The 19,130-nt window shown below is 47.5% G+C and overlaps 1 protein-coding gene across 12 annotated transcripts in view; it reads left to right on the top strand.

Annotated features, from left to right (window-relative positions):
• AGPAT4 (1-acylglycerol-3-phosphate O-acyltransferase 4) overlaps positions 1 to 19,130 on the top strand; it is a 1,427,829-nt gene that overhangs the window by 1,236,290 nt on the left and 172,409 nt on the right. The gene's annotated exons all lie outside the window — the stretch shown is intronic.

Raw genomic sequence — 19,130 nt, 5'->3', positions numbered from 1 at the left:
CGCCATCAGTCCCTCCAGAACCACTTCCTTCCTCCGGGCGAGCTGTAGACTTCCCAGTGGCCATGTGTGGTGTGTTGGTACTTCCATGAGAGTTTTACCCCAGAGGTAAGTGGATTAGGGATAAGGTATCTTAGCATGATCAGAGGAGTCTTTAGAAAAGAGAGAAAACCACTCAGCAACCTCTCCATCAGGGAAATCAATACTAGCCTCACATTATTTTTTTTCAAAAGTGCCTTTGTTTGAACTCTTTGGTGAAAACTATCTCCATGAATGAAGTGGTAGAAGTATTGCAGTATTATACGATGCAAGGATATCATTGTTATTTTAGCAACATAGTTACCGAACTCAGGTCCAGCTGCTCACCGCTGGAAAATCAATACCCAAGAGGCAGTTGTTGGTAGAAAGGAAAATTGTTTTTAATCGGAAAGCCGGCTCTCTGGGTAGATGGTAGACTCGGTGTCCCCAGAAAACCATGTCTGAAGAGTCTGCTTGGCCATGAAAGTTTTTAAAGGGAAGTAATCTCAGCTAATCATTGAGATGGGGGGTTAGAGTCGTCACCCCCACCCCCCAGCCCCCCACTGCATGCAGGCTTGTTGACTTCTTGTGATCTTTCTTTGGATGCTATCTTGTTCACACAGTCTGTTCACAGAGTTTGTTCAAGAGATTACTGAAAGGGAAGCTAGGGAAGAGATCGGGTCATCGGTTACGTATTCTTCATTTCTGCTTCTTTGATCCATGGAAAGAACCAACAGGTTAGGCAAGGTATTGTGTGATCAAAAGATTTGACAGGTGTGCTCGGGCCAGAGATGAGCAGAGCTTGGGGGCGCCTGGTTTAAAAGTTAGTTACAATGTAGCTTTGCTAAATTAACGAGAAAAGGGGTTTCCTGCAAAGAGCTGCTTAAAATATCATGGACTGTGCTAAACTGTATTTCAGTCTTGATTAGGTAAAGAACATGTTTACTGAGCCTTACTCTCTGAAGTGCTCTATCAGGCTTAGGGAAATGCAAATATATTTTCTTTTATTTATTAATTATGATCAACCAAACCTTAGGGGAAAGGAGTAAAAACTTCAACACAGTTGATGAATTTGCTCATTATTTTTCTCCTGATAGAGATGTTAACAAGGGTATAGACACCAAATCTACCCAGATAAATCCTTTAGTCATTTTATTGACAGGAACCCCATAAATAGACAGAGAAGTTCCAGAACATTTTAATTTCACAGTTGAGAATTTTAAGTATCACGGAACGCTCTAAAATGAGAGCATAAAGAAGTGAATCCCTGTAAGGTATTCTGTGGATGTATTTACTCAGTATTAGCATAACTAAAGAAACATAATGAGTGAATTCAGGTCTTCTCAGCTGCTCCTAAAATACTGACCCTGAGCATTGAGAGATGTAGGGCTGAACTGCATTTCTATGCCACACGCTCTTCCTGTTGACTTATTGTAGCTCTGGGCACTCAGATGCAAGCTCTCTGGGTCCTGATGTCAGGAATAATAATGACCCTGAGACCCGCCCCCTTGCCTCAGGGCCAGAAGGGTTAGACCAGAACAAAGGCTGCTACTGTGGGAGATGGGTGTGATCCAGCAGTTTATACGCATATGTTCATATGACAATAGACCTGGACAAAGCCTTCCAAGAAGGGGTCCCCTAACATCTATTTACTTAAACACAGTAGCAGTAAGGTGAAGAAGAGTGTTGCTTAACCTAAAGCTGTCCAGCGCCTGACGCACTCAATAATCCCCTTCATTCTTCTTTCAAGAGGAACTAACCAACCTTGGTGTTAATGATTAAGGTAGCCCAAATTTAAAAAAAGAAAAGAAACTCAGAAATATGGGAGAAAGAGAGTTAGAGCTGGCCTTGAGTACAGATGACCAGTATCAAGGGGCCTGTGTCTGCACACACCATCAATCAGCAGGTGTTAAATCGAGCATTTCTACTGGCCAGACATCCTGCTAGACTCTGAAGAAATGTAGATAAGTACATTTATCTTCAGAGGGGAGCCACAGGGGAGACTTACAGGAAAATAGATAATGATCATAATATGCTAAAACAAAGTTTAGTGAATATAGCTTTGTACAGTGTTTCCCTAGGAAAGTCATGGAGGGTGGGTCAGTTTGTCAAGAAAACGGTGGGGTAGGGATGACAGGGAACATTCCAGCAGAGGGCACTGAATGGACAAAGGTACAGAGGCAAGATTCTCTCCAGCTACCCTGTGTTCTGTCCATCCCTACATCCCCAGGCTCAAGACAGTATCTGGTGCACAGACATTTAGTGGATGTTTGTTAAGTGATGGTGGTGTCGACTGAAGAAAAACACACAACCTAAAAGTTGTGAGTTAAGTTTATTTGAGGACCTTACTGAGGACTCTAGCCGGGAGACAGCCTCTCAGCTCTGAAGAGGTAATGGAGGAGCCAGGATATATAGGAGTTTGTGCTGAAAAAAAACAAACAACAACAACAAAAAAACATGTAGTCAAACATCAAAAGATTACTGCTAATCAAACAAAGCAGACCTCTCAAGTTAATGATTTTAGTGCTTTTCTATGTATGGGAAGCTACAAGAGTCCGGGCTCTGAAATTATTCCTTCGATATGCATCTTAACTACCTAGGGCCAGTATCCAGAACACAGAACGTTTCCTGATTTTCTGCGTCCTGAATTCCCCGCAAGGTCTACTGTGTGGGCAGCTGCAGTGGCCAGTGGCTTGATTTCGGGCAACATTTGCTCTTTGCTGGAATGGCAGGCAGCACTCCCTTTCCACAGTGGCATCTATAAAGAAAAAGACATTATTTCATTCATTCAATAGTATTAAACACCTGTAGTGGGTTAGGCTTGTTTCTAGGCTCTGGGGATTAAGTCCCTGCTCTCATGGAGCTTATGTTACTTTATTAGATGCCACAAGGCTTCTAATTGCATACACAATATGATAGGAATTCAGAGGAGGAATCTTTAATTCAAGACAGGGTTATCCAAGAGAGAATTCAGGAAGAGACGGCCCTGCAACAAGACCTCTCTGAAATGAGCCTCCTTCCGGCCTAGAGCTCGGATAACTGCACCAGCCTCACAGTTCTCTTATTTGAAAACAAAGCGAATGGACCCGCCAAACTGGAAAAGTCTGCTGGTTCACTGCTGCCTGAGAACAGAAGGCAGCTAGCGTTTGGGGGTTTTGCTGCCATTTTTTCCTAAGTCTCTGATCCATTCAGGGTCCTCAGAAGAGACTGTAACTGAGGGGTCGTGGATGACCTACAGTTGTGGGGAAGGGTCGCAAGAACCAAAATCGATGTGGAGGGCCTAGGAGTCCAGCATGGGGGAACCATGACTGCGCCAGGCCTGAAGGGACAAGAGGAGGAAATGGCGTAACACGGGGACCAACCTCAAGAGCTGGAACCATGGAGGAGCTCTGACAGGAGGTGTAATCGTGGAGAGTCCAGCGTTGCCAGAAGTAGACCCAAAGCCGGAGGGGAGTGAGGACCAACACCTTGACTTCTCCCACTCACCCTCTGGTCTCTTGCAAACGTCTCCCATTGGCCACACCCAACTGAAAGCCAGCCATAAGGGACCCAAGGGACACAGCCCACCGGATTCAGCCTTCCACTTCCTTCCTCACACAGAGCAGAGGAGAGAAAAGAACACAGAATAACCAGTATATCCTTTATGGACTGGTTTACCACGTCTCTGGTTTCCTCATTTCAACAAGAGCTACTCTTGGACACGGAGAAGGATGAACCCAACAAGCTATTTCATCAACCTGAAAGAGCCAATTCTGTTTGGCAAGAGAATGAAGGATTTTTATTTTCATAGAGCCAGTTTATTTTCTGTTCCCTACATTTCTCCCAAACAGCAGTGATCTCCAAATGGATGACCTCTGCAATCCCACTTAACTGAAATATTTGAAGGGGTGGCACTCCACACACCTAACAGTAAAAGTCTAATCGCAGCCTCCCTTCCTGGAACAGAAGGCTTCAGGTGCATCCTCGTGTCTGAATTTTGCTAAGACATCAAAATGCCCGCATTAGCCTTCTTCAAATTTCCTTTCAATTCAATTCATTTGTAAGGTTTTTCCTTTCAGCCGTCTGTGGCTACTCTCCACTGTTCTCGCTCTAAAGCTGAGCGGTTTCTGACATTATCCAGCCAGACAAGCCCATGTCTCCCAGGGCCCAATCAGGATTTTCCCATAAGTTAAGCTGCTTGACCCTAATCTTAATGCATTTTTTGATTAATGCAACTTTTTTTTTAAAAAGCAAACTCAAAAATTGGTTTTAAATTGGTTTTAAAATATTGAACAAGCTTGCAGTTGAAACTGCTGGGGGTTTGGGGAATCAGTGACAGAAGATCAATCCGTCACGGGCTAATGAGAGTCCAGCCCCATTTGCTGCTTCTTGCTGGAGCCGGGTTGTTCTCCTGCACGTATTCCCCCTGGAGGCTTTCTAATAAGTAAACACTTGCTCTTGTAAACCACATAAATTGATTCATTCTCCCAGGGCTTCTAAGTAGTTGACATGACTCCTCCTATTCCACAAGAAGGCAACAGAGACCTCCAGAGTTTTCATGCTGTTGTCCAGAACCACAAAGGAGATTATTCTCATTGTCTGCCCCTGATCAGAGTAGTTTGGGAACAGCGACTGCTCTCTCTGATGAATAAATCCGCAGCGTCTAACGGGAGTGTGCCACCCCTGCCTGCCTGGTGTCTGCTCGACCTCCAAGACCCAGATCATAAGACAGGTCCTCCATGAGGCCGCCTGCCCACCCCACTACCTCCTCCAAGCTCTCAGACTACACCACATACCTCTGCTGTACATTCTTCACAGGGAAATGTTGTTTCCCTATATCTTCACTAAAATTCTGAACTTTCTTAGTGCAAGGTTTGTACCTGTTTTGTCTTTATAACCCCCAGTGCCTAGCACGTAGGGACACTCATTAAATGTTAGTGAATGAATGACAGCTCCCTCTTTCCTCGCCATACATCCATCCTCACCGTGAGGCTGGGAGAGCATGCTACAGGAATGCGTGGGGAGGAGTAGATCAAGATGGTGACATGGGGGCTTCCCTGGTGGCGCAGTGGTTGAGAGTCCGCCTGCCGATGCAGGGACACGGGTTCATGCCCCGGTCCGGGAAGATCCCACATGCCACGGAGCGGCTGGGCCCGTGAGCCATGGCCGCTGAGCCTGCGCATCCGGAGCCTGTGCTCCGCAACGGGAGAGGCCACAACAGTGAGAGGCCCGCGTACCACAAAAAAAAAAAGGAAAAAAAAAATTGGACTAAATCTTCTCAAATCCTGCCAGTACTTTATCAAATCAGTTTAGGTAATAATCTAAATCATTTGTTGTCACCTCAGCCATCTTCACAGCTTCTTCACCAGGAGTAAATTCCACCTCCAGAAACAACTTTATGGGAATTCCCTGGTGGTCCAGTGGTTAGGCCTCGGCGCTTTCACTGCCAGCCAGGGAACGAAGATCCTGCAAGCCGCACGGCCAAGAAGAAGAAAAGAAACAGCTGTATTTGCTCATCCCTAAGAAGCAAGTTCTTATCCATAAAGTGTTGTCATGAGACTGCAGCACGTCAGTCACATCTCAGGCTCCACTTCTAATTCTAGTTCTCTTGCTATTTCCACCACATCTGCAGTTGTTTTCTTCACTGAAGTCTTGAACCCCTCAAAGTCACCCACGAGTATTGGAATCAAACTCCTGTTAATGTTGATATTTTGACCTCTTCCAATGAGTCATGAATGTTCTTCATGGCATCTGAAATGGTGAATCCTTTCCAGAGGTCTTCAATATACTTTGCCAAGATCCACCAGAGGAATCACTATCTATGGCAGGTATAGCCTTATGAAATGTATTTCTTAAATAATAAGAATTGAAAGTCAAAATGACTCTTTGATCCATGGACTGCAAGATGGGTGTTGTGTCAGCAGGCATGAAAACAGCATGACTCTCATTGTACTTCTCCATCAGAGCTCTTGGCTGACCAGGTGCATTGTCAGTGAGCAGTAATATCTTGAAAGGAACCTTTTTTTCTGAGCAGTAGGTCTCAACTATGGGCTTAAAATATTCAGTAAACTATGTTGTAAACAGATGTGCTGTCATCCGGGCTTTGTCGTTCTGTTTATAGAGCACAGGCAGAGTAGACTGAGCATAATTCTTAAGGGTCCCAGGATTTGGGGAACGGTAAACGAGCATTAGATTCAACTTAAAGTCGCCGGGTGCATTCGCCCCTAACAAGAAAGTCAGCCTGTCCTTTGACGCTTTGAAGCCAGGCATTGACTTCTAACTCTGAAAGTCCTAGATGGCATCTTCTGCCAAGATGAGACTATTTCATCTGCTGTTCAGCGTAGCAGGAATTATCTCAGCTGGATCTTCTCCATAACTTGCTGCAGCGTCTGCATCAGCACTTTCTGCTTCACCTTGTGCTCTGATGTGATGGAGACGGCTTGTCTCCTTAACCCTCATGAGCCAACCTCTGCCAGCTTCAGACATTTCTTCTGCAGCTTCCTCACCTCTCTCAGCCTTCACAGAACTGAAGAGAGTCAGGGCCTTTCTCTGGATTGGGCTTTGGTTTAAGGGAATGTTGTGGCTGATTTGATCTGTCCAGACCCCTCAAACTTTCTTCATATCAGCAGTAAGGCTATTGCACTTTCTTATCGTTCATGTGTCCACTGGGGCAGCAGTTTAAATTTCCTTCAAGAGCTTTTCCTTTGCGTTCACAGCTTGACGAAACGTTTGGTGCAAGAGGCCTGGCTTTCGGCCTGTGTCGGCCTTGGACACGCCTTCCTCGCCGAGCTTAATCACTTCTAGCTTTTGATTTAAAGCGAGAGACTTACAACACTTCCTTTCATTTGAACACTTAGAGGACACTGTAGGGTTATTAATTGGCCTGATTTCAATGTTGTTGTGTCTCAGGGAATAAGGAGGCCCAAGGAGAGGGGGAGAGACACAGGGGAGTGCCCGGTCTGTGGAGCAGTCAGAGCACACACAACATTTATCGCTTAAGTTGGAAGTCTTATATGGGTGCGGTTCATGGGGCCTCAAAAAAGTTACAATAGTAACATCAAAGGTCACTGATCACAGATCACCGTGATAAATACACTAATGATGGAAAAGTTTGAATTACTGTGAGACAAATGTGACAAAATGTGTGACAAATGTGACAAAATGTGACAAAAAGTGACACAAAGACACGAAGTGAGCCAGTGCTATTGAGAAAGTGGTGCTGACAGACTTGCTTGAGGCACAGTTGCCACAAACCTTCAATCTGTAAAAAGCACAGTATCTGTGAAGTGCAGCAAAGGGAAGCACAATACAGTGAGGTGTGCCTGTACGGCTATACGCTGTACAGCCACAGGGATCCAGAGATTAGCTGAGTGACTCCTCTACACCAGACAAAGGAGAAAATAGCCACCTTGAAACAGGAACCCCAACTCTCAACTTCTCCTAGAGGCGCAAAGGGTTTGGACCTCACATCTAGGGCCCCAGCTGTTAAGATTCCCACCAGAAGGCCTGGCTCCCACAACAGCTAGCTCTGAAAACCAACAGGGCTTGTGTCCATGAGACCCATAAGACTGTAGCAAACAAAGAAGTGATTCTTAACAGACGCACAAGCACTCACCATGGCTATCCCCCCAGGGCTTAGCAGGGGCTACTCTTCATTGCTGTGGCTTCTCTTGTTGCGGAGCACGGGCTCTAGTCTAGGTAAACAGGCTTCAGTAGTTATGGCACGTGGGCTCAGTAGTTGTGGCTTGCGTACTTAGTTGCTCCTTGGCATGTGGGATCTTCCCGGACCAGGCTTCGAACCCGTGTTCCCTGCACTGGCAGGCGGATTCTTAACCACTGCGCCACCAGGGAAGTCCCTGTGTCAGTAATCTTTTGATTCATAAGAGAAAATAAGATTCCCACAATAAACCACTGTTCCCTCCTTCAGCCTCCTAAATTAGAAGAATAAAACCACCATTTTGCCCAGGGAAAGATAATCATAATTTACCCGTGTGTAGTACTTGGTTACAAAGCACTTTCAAATACACCATCACATGTCGAGCCTCATTACAACTTTTTGCAGTAGATTTAGATGACAGGCAAGGTCGGAGGAGGGAGAGTGACCTGCCAGGAGCCAGAGAGTTGATCATCACCAGATCAATAGTGCCTACTGGTGTCACTCTGCATTTTGAAAAAGGGAGATATGCAGGTTAATGCTGGCTGTCCCAGGGTGGCAAACTTAAATGCTAACAGGCACCAGTAATACAAACAAGCCGAGTAGGCTGGATTAAGCTCACAGGCTTCTCAATGTTTTGAGTGTAAAGATACAGTACACTTCTCGTCTAACTTTCCTATTTCAACAAAGAGAACAGCAGCAGAATAGCACATCAAAGCACTAGCCTGCAAGAACAGTGACACACGGACCGCGATGGAGTCTGTGCCAGGCCAGGGTGCGCATAGCTTGTCAGTGCCACACGGCTGCGCCACTCAGGTCAGTTGTTACCGGGCAGAGATGAGGGACCCATGTCACCAGATCTCCCCAACTGATTTTTTAAGGTTTGAGTAGCTTGAAATCCATGTGTTTATGTTAAATATTCTTATTTTTAAAGGTCAAGAACTAACTTAAAAAAAAATGTAAACATCTGTCCATAGGTGGAATTGTGTCTGCAGACTCTGCGTTCCATGACTTTGAACCTTATTTCTGCTAAGTCTGAATTTCTTATAATCAATTAAAAGAAGGAAAATAGAGAGATTCAGTAAACATTTATGTACCTACTACGCACCATGCACAGTACTCGGTATTTTGGATACAGCATTAAACATAGACCAGCCTCTGATCTCATGAGGTTGATAATCTAGTGACATAGAAAAACATCTTAACAAGTAATTAAAATATTTACGTACCAACAGCCACAAAAGGGGACGCTCAGGAAGCTATGACATCCAGGCTTCTAAGAGATTTAAAGAACTGTTCACAGGAAGAAATGAAATCTAACGCCTAAAAAATGAACTGTCCAGGCAAGGATGGCACGAAGGGCGCTTTAGGCAGAGGGACAAGATATGCAGAGTTCTAGAGATGAAAGAGAATGGCATCCTCAGAGAAACGAGGGAAGCTCAGTGTGACTGTTGTGTAAGTGTTGGTGGCAGTAGCCATAGTAGGCAGCGCTCAGCAAATAAAGTCTTATGAGTCAGGTTATGGAGGTTAGAGTTAAGGGCAGTGAGAAGGCATTAAAGGATTTTAATGAGATTGACATCATCAGATTGATGTTTTTGAAAGATCACCAGCTGTAATAGGAAAAACAGGAGGGAATCGTAATAGGTCGTGTTTTTAGGAAGCCAACTCTGAGACCCTTGAGGTTTGAGTGCAGGTACGGGAGGGCACTTTGAGGACTAGCTCTGTGCAGGGTGACGGCAAAGGGAGGGGGTGAGCTGCGGTACAGCTGCAGCAGGGGCCTCAGCCAGTCCTGTAAGGAGCTCTGGGGCTAGGATGGTCCTTCAGATTTGCTCTGCATCAAGGGGGACAGGAGGGCAGGAGTTTACACCCCCTCACATAGACCAGTCTTTGGCTGTGAGCTCCCCCGACCCAGGAGGGAGCAGGACCTTGGGGGAAGAAGCCGCCTGCTTCAGCTGAGGGCAATCCCTGGATAGAGACTTAGCCGAGAGCTGTGTGTTGCCAACATACCCAGCGGCCAGGCAAATAGTTGCTCTGGCCAGTTTCACAGCACTCACTAAAGTCCGCCCCTTGCACTGCTGAGAGAATGAGGAAGAGACCACGGAGGTTTGCAAGAGGGAAGTAAGCGGGCTGAACTACAGCTCACACCCCTGCCGCTGGGCTGCGGGTTGTGACTGTTTCGCCCTCACCCTCAGGCAAGCACCTCTAGGTTATCCCTGATGGGTCCAAACCCCTGCCTACCTGCCCTTCTAAAGCCATGACTACTGAGCGTGACCATTTGCTATCCAGATTGGGCAGGAGAGCACCAAGGGATGCCACCGTGAATCACCTGGGTGCCAACCGTATTCCTCCTCCCTCCATTCCATAGCTGCAGCCCTACCTTTTCCTAATGGTCACTTATCCCTGCCAGAAAGGTGACTCCTTTCCTTGCCTGCCAGTCTCTGGGTAAACACATAAGGTGACCAAATGGCAGCTGTAGCTTGAAGTTTAATAGAATTCTTGGTGTGTTCCCTGGTAGAAGCATCTTCCCTGTGGAAACCAGAGCCTCTGTATCTGCAAGGCTCCAAGCTGCCCAGGTAGAGCACAGATTCCCAGGTGGGTCACTGAGAGTAATAATAAGTGGGGCTTACATTCCTACTCCCACCATCGTATTCTACCTACTGGAGACACGGTATCGTACTGTGGCTTTTTATTTAGACTGTAAATCTAGCACCTCAGGGTGGGAGGGAGACACAAGAGGGAGGGGGTATGGGGATATATGTATACATATAGCTGATTCACTTTGCTATACAGAAGAAACTAAGACACCATTGTAAAGCAATTATACTCCAATAATGTTAAAAAATAATAATAAAATTTTAAAAAATAAAAGAATAGCACCTCATCTCCACTTACTGCTGGAGATGTAGGAGCTCCGGCTGCATCTTGAAAGGCAGGCCGATCACTAGGTCAGATCAGCAGCTCTGGATGATATGATGTGTGACAGGACCAGTGTGCACTATGGTCATGTGCCCTCTGTGACACGCCCTTTGCTAGAAAGTGGGTTTCCTTAGTCCAGTGTGATGTTATACAAGATCCCGTAAGCCTTCAGATGGTGGTTCTGTCTGAGGCTCTGTTGTCAAGAAAGGCAAACCCATACCTAGAATAGGAGTCAGTTCCTGTCAAGATGGAATTTTTACCTCTCCCGGTAAAAATATAATCAACTTGACATGAGCAGGCAGATCGTCCTCCCTGAAGGATGTGCCGTACTAGGGACCTAATGTTGCCGGCACGTTGGACATTGGCAGTGGCAGTAGCTACCTCAGACTTGGCAAGTGAAAGCCGAAGCTATAGGATCCGAGCAGAGCTGCCATCTTGCCCCCGTGATTGCTCCGTTCAGGAGCCCATTGACGAGCACTGGTGTGGCTGGCTGACGTCAACTGGCTGGACCATTCTACTTACTCGTTGAAGGCCCCTTTCTGTGGCCGATGCTCTCCTGTGGGCGTTAAAATGTTGTGTATTTCATGCCCGCTCTCACAATTCTATCCACGTGCCTTTTATGCAGACCTCGTGCCTTTTATGCAGACCTCCTTGTCTTCTTTGTCCTCATCCTGGATGCGCCACCTTCCTCCCGTGAAGGATTGCAGCTGACGCTCCAGCTGCGTGGGGCTCAGGAGCACGCTGGGAGCTTTTTCCAAACAGCGCCGCTCAGGACTCTGGACATTGCCATTGTGATTCTCTTACTGGCTTGCAATAAACTCCACGCGACATCTTTTCCCACCACACACACCTTGAATACCGTGGGGTCTGCCTATTTGTATGGCCCCAGAGACAGGACTGCTTGCACTGGAGCCAACCCAGGGCACAGCCCTTCGCAGCTCTGACACCACTCAAAGCTTCCAGGGCTCGTGTCCCACAGGGAATGGCCTCTTCTCTGGCAGCCAGCTGGCAAGTGTTCAACTCTGTCCCCTGCCCCATCGTATGGTCTGCGTCCTAGGACCACTCCTGGTACCAGCTGTTGTAGGTCACGTTCCCAGGGAAGCCGCCTCTGAGTCTGGCAGACGGGGGGTGTCTGTGGGCGTGCTCTCAGGAATGACACCTTAGGAAGAGAGGGAAGCAGGACAGAGCGGAGGGAGAAGCTGAAGCGATGCCGTTACAAGGGGAGATGAGGGGAGCTAGAGGCGGGCTGGCTCTTGAGAGCTGTCTCACCCTGCGTGCGGGGCTGGAGGCCGAACTTTAGCCCCCGTCCATCCATACGTCAGCTGGTCATTGGGTGTGCGTTGTCCCCACCTCCACAAGGAATGAGGCAGTGCTTTGACTTAGGGAAAGTCCTGTGTAGCATCTCAGCAGAGATGCAGCCAAAATTGCCCGCAGCTGGGGAAACCAGTACCCAAGGTGGGGCAGGGCTGCGGTGCAGCTAAGGATCACCAGCAGAGTCAAGACGAGAGACTCATCGAGGTGCTGACGAGGGCAGCGGGGATACAGAGGGGTGGTGGGTCTGAGGCAGGATCCAGACCTTGGCAATGAATTAGAGGACAGGATGAGAGCAGTAATGAGTTAATGTCAATGCTCCAATTTCCACCTTGGGTGAACTTGGGTGGGTAACAGTGCCATTCACTGGGAGAGGAAACACAGGGACAGAAGCAAGGTGCTCGGGGAGAGATGACGAGTTCACTCTGGACATCTCAGCAGAGGTGCTCGGCGGGTAAAGGAATAGATGCGTAGACCACCTCAGAGGGATGCCTTGGCTGATAAAGACACCGATTAATTATCTCCAACTGATCGCCCCTCACCCAGGACCCCTACCTCAACCTCCCCGGTTCTACCACCGGAGGCTGAGGGACGTGCCTGCCCTGGAGAAGGAGAGCAAAGCAGCGATGGCCCAGGAGGACTGGATTCCTGGGTGTGTTGGCTGACTCACTGCAGGCTTATCTCCTGGCCATTTACTGCTGTTCACACAGGTGCAGCCCCAGAATCGGGAGACGGGGGAATTTATTATCCCCAGAGGTTTAGGTCCACAGTTACTTGGGAGTGTAGCTCCTGAATCGCCTGTTGGTTTAAGTAATGCGGCTTTATCAGTGCACTTCGCTCAGATTCTTGACCCCGGATGTGTAGGGTGGCAGACGTGCAGACACGTAGTGATGGTGCTAGAGCCCAGGGAACAGGCGCATCGTCCGCCTGTCATTCAGTAGGAAGGAGGAGAACGGGTGCAGAAGACAACACCGGAGCTTCTGTAGTGCCTTCCCCAAGCACTTGGTCTGTTGGCCCCGGGGGAGCAGAAATGGCCCTGGGCTACTGCTCAGGACAGGCTATGATCTCCTCCACTTCCGGGCAAGTTTCTCAATTCTTACAGCGTTTTTCCTCACCTGCCACACTGGGCCAGTAAGGTCTACAAACAATGGAAAGAGAATGTATGTGAAGGATTTTATGCCTTGTGAAGTGCTGCAGAATGGTACAGCTTTGAGGTTTGGGTATCTTTAAGGCTGAATGCTAAAAATGTCAGGCACTAGAGAGAGAAAATGAAAGACAACATTGAAAAACAAACAGGCACACTTCAGCGTGTGGACACACAACACAAACACATTCACACACTCATACTCACACTCACATACACACTCTCACAAACACATTCACACACAGTCACACTCACATACACACACTCACTCTCACACACACTCACACTCACTCTCACTCATTCACACATCAAACTCTTACCACGCAGGCCCAGGGCTCCGTCTCTCCGACAGCCCCTCCTGTCCTCCAGCAGTTGTTCTCTTCTCCTCCGGGGCCATCAGTGGAGAGAGAGAAACTGGGCTGCCCGCAGCGCTGCCTGGGGCTTCAGCCTCTCTCCCTCGGGGGTTTCTAGACGCCTCCCCAGCCCCAGGAGTTCCACGCAGCCTGGTGTCCACACTGAAGGACACGATCTCCCCGGTCCCAGCCGGAGCTCAGCCCTCCTCGCAGACACCAGGCCAGAGTCCCCGCCTCGGCTGCCTCCCCGCGTGGGGAGCTCACGTGGAGCTGCCCCGAGCCCTCTGGATCCACGCGGGTTTAGGAGTCCTGGCCGGCTCGCTAGAGGAGGCCTGAAAGCACAGCCCTCACCTGAACCCGCTTGTCCAGACCCTGCGCCCCAGACTCAGGAGCAGCTGTTGGAACAATGCCATCACGTGGAAAGTATTTTTACAGAAACTTGTTACCACACACATATACCCCCCCACACACACACCACACAATATATTCAACACACATATATCGCATACACACACATATGTGGTATATCTGCATGTGTATACTCAACACAGACCACACACCCATGCCCCATACACACCCCACCCCACATAAACACTCACCACACACACAACACATACGCACATCACACACCAAACACACACACCTCACATACACACTCACCATATGCATCACAGATACCCACTCACCACAGACGCACACACACCGGGGACTGTTTCACCCCCCACCCCCCCCCCCCCCCCCCCCCCCCCCCGCCAGCCAAGAAGACGTGCCCTGGAGATTCCCTGCATTTCCTCCTCGAGCAGGAAGAGGGCAAATACCTGCAGAGCTCCTCTCAGCCACCAGATGGCGCTAAATCCTTAGGGGAAATCATATATTTTTAAGAAATGGTGGCCACAAGTGAAGTGACCTGGGGAAAAAGGAGTGTTCACTGCTTTCAGTTGACAGCAGGGGTGGGAGACTCAAGACAGGCGCAGCATCTCTGAGTGAAGTACAGACTTGAAAAACTAAGAGCTGGATCCTGGCTTCAATGAATCCTTTATTCACTGATTGATTTGAAATGGGGGGGTAATATATGTATTTATATATTGCCATCCGCAGGACAGGAGGTCTTGTAGACCAATTGTAGGGAAAATAATTCATCTGCTCTCCCTGATCACCTCTTATCAAATGAAGCAGTTGCCGAACACATGCGTGAAGGGTCAGCACATTTTAATTTATTGCTGTTGCTTTCCAAGTTTACCTTTAATTTCTTTCAGCCAGAACTCAGTGTACATCTCTTATATGATCATCCCTATCCTATGAGGAATCCGTGGTCAGGCAGGACGGTTTTGAAGTCAGACTGATCTGGTGTTGAAAATGAGTCTCGGCCGTGACTAGCTGTAATGGTTGATTTTTGTGTGTCAGCTTGGTTAAGCTATGTTGCACGGTTTTTTTTTGTCAAACACTAGTCTCCGTGCTGCTGGGATGGTATTCTGTAGATGTGGTCAACACCTACCATCAGTTAGCTGACTTTAAGTAAAGGAGATGACCTGTGATGTAGGTGGGCCTCACCTAATCACTTGAAGGCCTTAAGAGCAAAGACTGAGATTTCCCAGATGAGAAGGAATTCAGCCTCCTGGCTGTAACATAGACACTCCACCTGTGTCTCCAGCCTGCCCTACAGATTTTGAACTTGCCAGTTCCCACGATCCCATGAGCCAATTCCTTAAAGTAAATCCACATATTTTATACATACATATATATCTTACTGGCTTTGTCTCTCTAGAGAACCCTAACTGATACATGAACTGTAGTCATCATTAAGTGAATTATGTAACCTCTCCAAGCCTTGCTTTCCTCATCTGTAATATGATGTTGTAAATTAAAAAGGATTTAATGAACAATGCATGCATTACGCCTAGTGTGGAGCCTGACAAATCACAGTGTGCAGTAAACAAGGTGGTTCTTTCCTCATCCATCCTCATTCCAGCACACACACACCCCACACGATTACATCAGGCTGCAGAGATTCGACGTCCACATTCGAGACAACGTGTGCTCTAGCACACACACACCATTCCTTGTATCTGTGTTGACTGCAGTGTATGCAGATGTTCTGCTACTTCTCACAAGGTAGTCCACAGACCAGCTGCTTGGGCATCACCCAGGAACATGTCAAGACCTACTGATCCAGAAACTGGGAGGAGGCTGTTGGCGAGCTCGGGGGGCGGGGGTGGGGGTGGGGGTAGGAGATCTACAGCAATTTGTGTTTGAACAAGACCTCCAGGTGGTACTAATGCAAGCCACAGGCTAAGAACCACTGTTCTGCTAACTTGTAAGCGCTACAAGGCAGGTTTTTTTCGTTTGTTGTTTGTTGATCATCTCTTTTGTTTGCATAGCCCTGGTACCTAGAACAGTGCCTGGCACATCACAGGCGTCCAGCACATATTTGCTGAATGAAGGGATTTCTGTGCCAGCTCTAGCAAAGAATAACAGTCAGCTTTGTACCAGAGTATCTACACTTTACACAAAGGACAAGCTTGTTCTCTGCTCTGGCTTCCTCTGTGCATTAGTGATGCTTCCACATTCAGAATCCTTTCTACATTGATAATTTTAGTCATTACCGACCTGAGCAAGCCATGAACTAGCGATCTCCATCATCCAGGATACAACTTAGCTTATCTTCCTCGCTCAAGTGCAGTTTTTCCCATTTGTCAATGTGTGATAATAGCTGAACACAAAGAACTTTAAAATTCCCATTAAATGATACCTATTAATAATCTTTTTTTAACATCTTTATTGGAGTATAATTGCTTTACAATGGTGTGTTAGTTTCTGCTTTATAACAAAGTGAATCAGTTATACATATGTTCCCATATCTCTTCCCTCTTGCGTCTCTCTCCCTCCCACCCTCCATATCCCACCCCTCTAGGTGGTCACAAAGCACCGAGCTGATCTCCCTGTGCTATGCGGCTGCTTCCCACTAGCTATCTATTTTACGTTTGGTAGTGTATATATGTCCTATTAATAATCTTAATATTTATGCTGTCCCATTTCCCCATCAATCTTAAAATATGCTAATAGACGTTATTTATTTACTTTCCTTCCTCTGCGCAGCAGTCGAGGTCCCGTGGGGCAGGGCTATATAAGGTCTAAGTGGCGATCCAAGTGGTGCTTGGTACCACCCATTGCACTAAGAACAGAAATCACCACTGTTAATGCCATCATCAAGTATATTCTTCCAAACTGAATTTGAGAGCGTGGCCCGGGAAGTTGGGAACTTAGTGCAGAGAGTGCAGCCCCGGCCAGACGCTCCGTTACATCCTAGCACTTAAATTATTTCTTTCTAAATACACATGGAGATAAAGATATACAGAGTAGTTATTTCTGGTATATGTTTATTATATAAATTAATACTATATAAATACATATACTCCCCCGAAAAGAGAGAGTAATAACAGTTCCAAGAATCTTCGGGCCTGAAAGGGGGATGCGGTGGTCCGACTCACCAGCAGGGGGCGCGCTGCTCACAAGCAGGGGTCTTGGACCAGAACACCTGACCGTGCTGTGACTCTGGGGAAGTTGGGACCCGCTTCTTTCTGTGGAGGTGGGAGTTTTCAGTAAGGATGTGGCAAGTGAGTGCTGTCTGGGCATGCAATTTTGATAATAAAGGTGAACATTTCAAAGTTGGCATTCACCTGAAAGCATTCACAATCTGAATTAAGCCAGCTGTTTTCAGGGATTCATGGCCATCTGATCCTTTTTGGAAAATAGATTTAAAGTGACTTTTAGAATTAGGATATACTTGTCTGATTATTGACTAAACAGATGTCACAAATAAGCTTCCTAAAGCAGGAAAGATGACACGAATGCGAACAGTCTCTCAAGTTGTTCTAACTTGCATACGTATTAACAGGGTCTCCTAGGCACAAATCTTAAAGCCTCTGTGGGGGCGCTTTGCTTCGGTTTACCTGTGTTTTTTAAAGGAGACGTCAGCAGTCTTTTCGGTTTATACAAACTCCTACAGTCTGATAGTCTCATCTCTATAAATGCGAGGTGAGGACAATTATGACAAGTTAATGGTTATGATCATAGAAAAGACGAACTTGGCATTCACGGGGCACCAGGCTATTTGCTAAGCGCTTGTATTCTTGACTCACGACCACCCTTGTGAGGTGTGGACTGTATTCGTCACACGTGCAGATGAGAAGGGGCTGAGGCTCGGTGTCTGTCCACGGTTACCCAGCAAGTAAAGAAGGATGCTGGCATTTAAACCCAGGCACTGATGACTCCAAAGCCCTGCTCTGAACCACTTCCCATGACACGGACACCTCTAAGTGTTCACTTAACAATGATCACCTTATAAACAAAACCCATGGTCCCTTCTTGAGCCACAGGCTGTCTGTCATGCCAATACTTGACCTCGCTGAGGCAATTTTGAAGGTATATAGGAGACTGTAGGAAATTGCTATTTTTAGCCATCAACTATGTAAGAAGAGAGACTTGTCCCATTCCACCCACACCGCATCCCGCCCCCTCCCCCGCAATCGCACTCACACACGTTCCTCCTCATGAAGGGTGAACAGAAAGCAGGCACAAAGGTCTGTGCAATTAACCTAAGTGTCACACTGCCCTATATGAGCCACAGTTAATCACTGGTAGGACGATAACACTGAGTGACAACCACCTTCACCTCCTGGCAGCACAATGACAACCCACTGCTTCACAGCTTGATGACTAAAGGCGTAAGAGAGGGTGAGTTTATCCAACTAAACATGCTTTCCAGGCCCAAGTGAGATGGCTCCCAAGCCTCCCTGCACCCCACAAGCCCCCAGGGCGTTTTTAAGGATTCACATTTCTGGACCCCATTCCAGACCTACCGAATCCAAATCTCCAGGTGTGAGCACAGGCAAAGGTGTGCGTGTGTTTCCTAAATCCCTAGGTGACCCTGTAGCAGTGGGCATCTGGCCTCTGTTCGCTATCGTTCCAGAAGGATTTGAATATCAGTATCAAGGATACTCATAAAAGATGCTAAGCAGAGATCTCAGCAGAAGAGACTTGATGACAACCCTTTTCCCCAGGGATTGAAAGTCGAAGGTCTAACACAGTCATCTGGGCACATGAGGGTGATCCAGAGCTGTGTTTCTTTGTTCCCCACGTCAGTTAGGCCAGCAGCAGTAGAGGTGGGTCTCTGGCTGTCCTTCCACATGGATCCAAGTGGGAGACGCGGAAGAAACAAGAATAATGTTGATGCGGGCAGAGGCCTCCTGAGAGGTTTTGGGCGCTCTCCATGGCTCTGTTCTACCAAGGAGGAAGGAAGCCCACAGTGTTAGGGGCAGTGGGACTATCAGAGCTGAAAAGGACAGAGAAAAGGCATTGGCTTTGGCAACTGTGGCCTCACTCGTGTCCTTTCTTAGAATAGTTTCAGCAGGTCAGGCAGAAGTGAGATCCAGCCACACAGCAGTGGGTCAAAGAGTGGTGGAGAGTGAGGGCGTCGGCTGGGCGCAGAGGAAGCAGAGATTTCCCGCCCCTCGGCCTCAGGGTGTGGAACCACTCTGTGACAGTGCCATGGCCTTCAACCCTTAGTCCTCTCTGTAACATGTGACGTCATCGTGAAAGAAACTGTAGCAGCAAAAGCACAGGGTCTGAAGTCAGAGCCCAGGGGTTATACACTGACCCTGCTGCTGAGTCTCTGTGGCCGCAGGCAAGTTCTGTTGCTTCTTGAAACTGAGGTTTCTTCCTCTGAAATAGTTGACAGCAGCCCTACCTATTAGGAAGG

The sequence above is a fragment of the Globicephala melas genome, chromosome 14, assembly GCF_963455315.2.
Source record: "Globicephala melas chromosome 14, mGloMel1.2, whole genome shotgun sequence".
NCBI lineage: Eukaryota > Metazoa > Chordata > Mammalia > Artiodactyla > Delphinidae > Globicephala > Globicephala melas.
The sequence above is the reverse complement of the archived record's forward strand: the minus strand, read 5'-3'. Positions and strand labels throughout refer to the sequence as shown.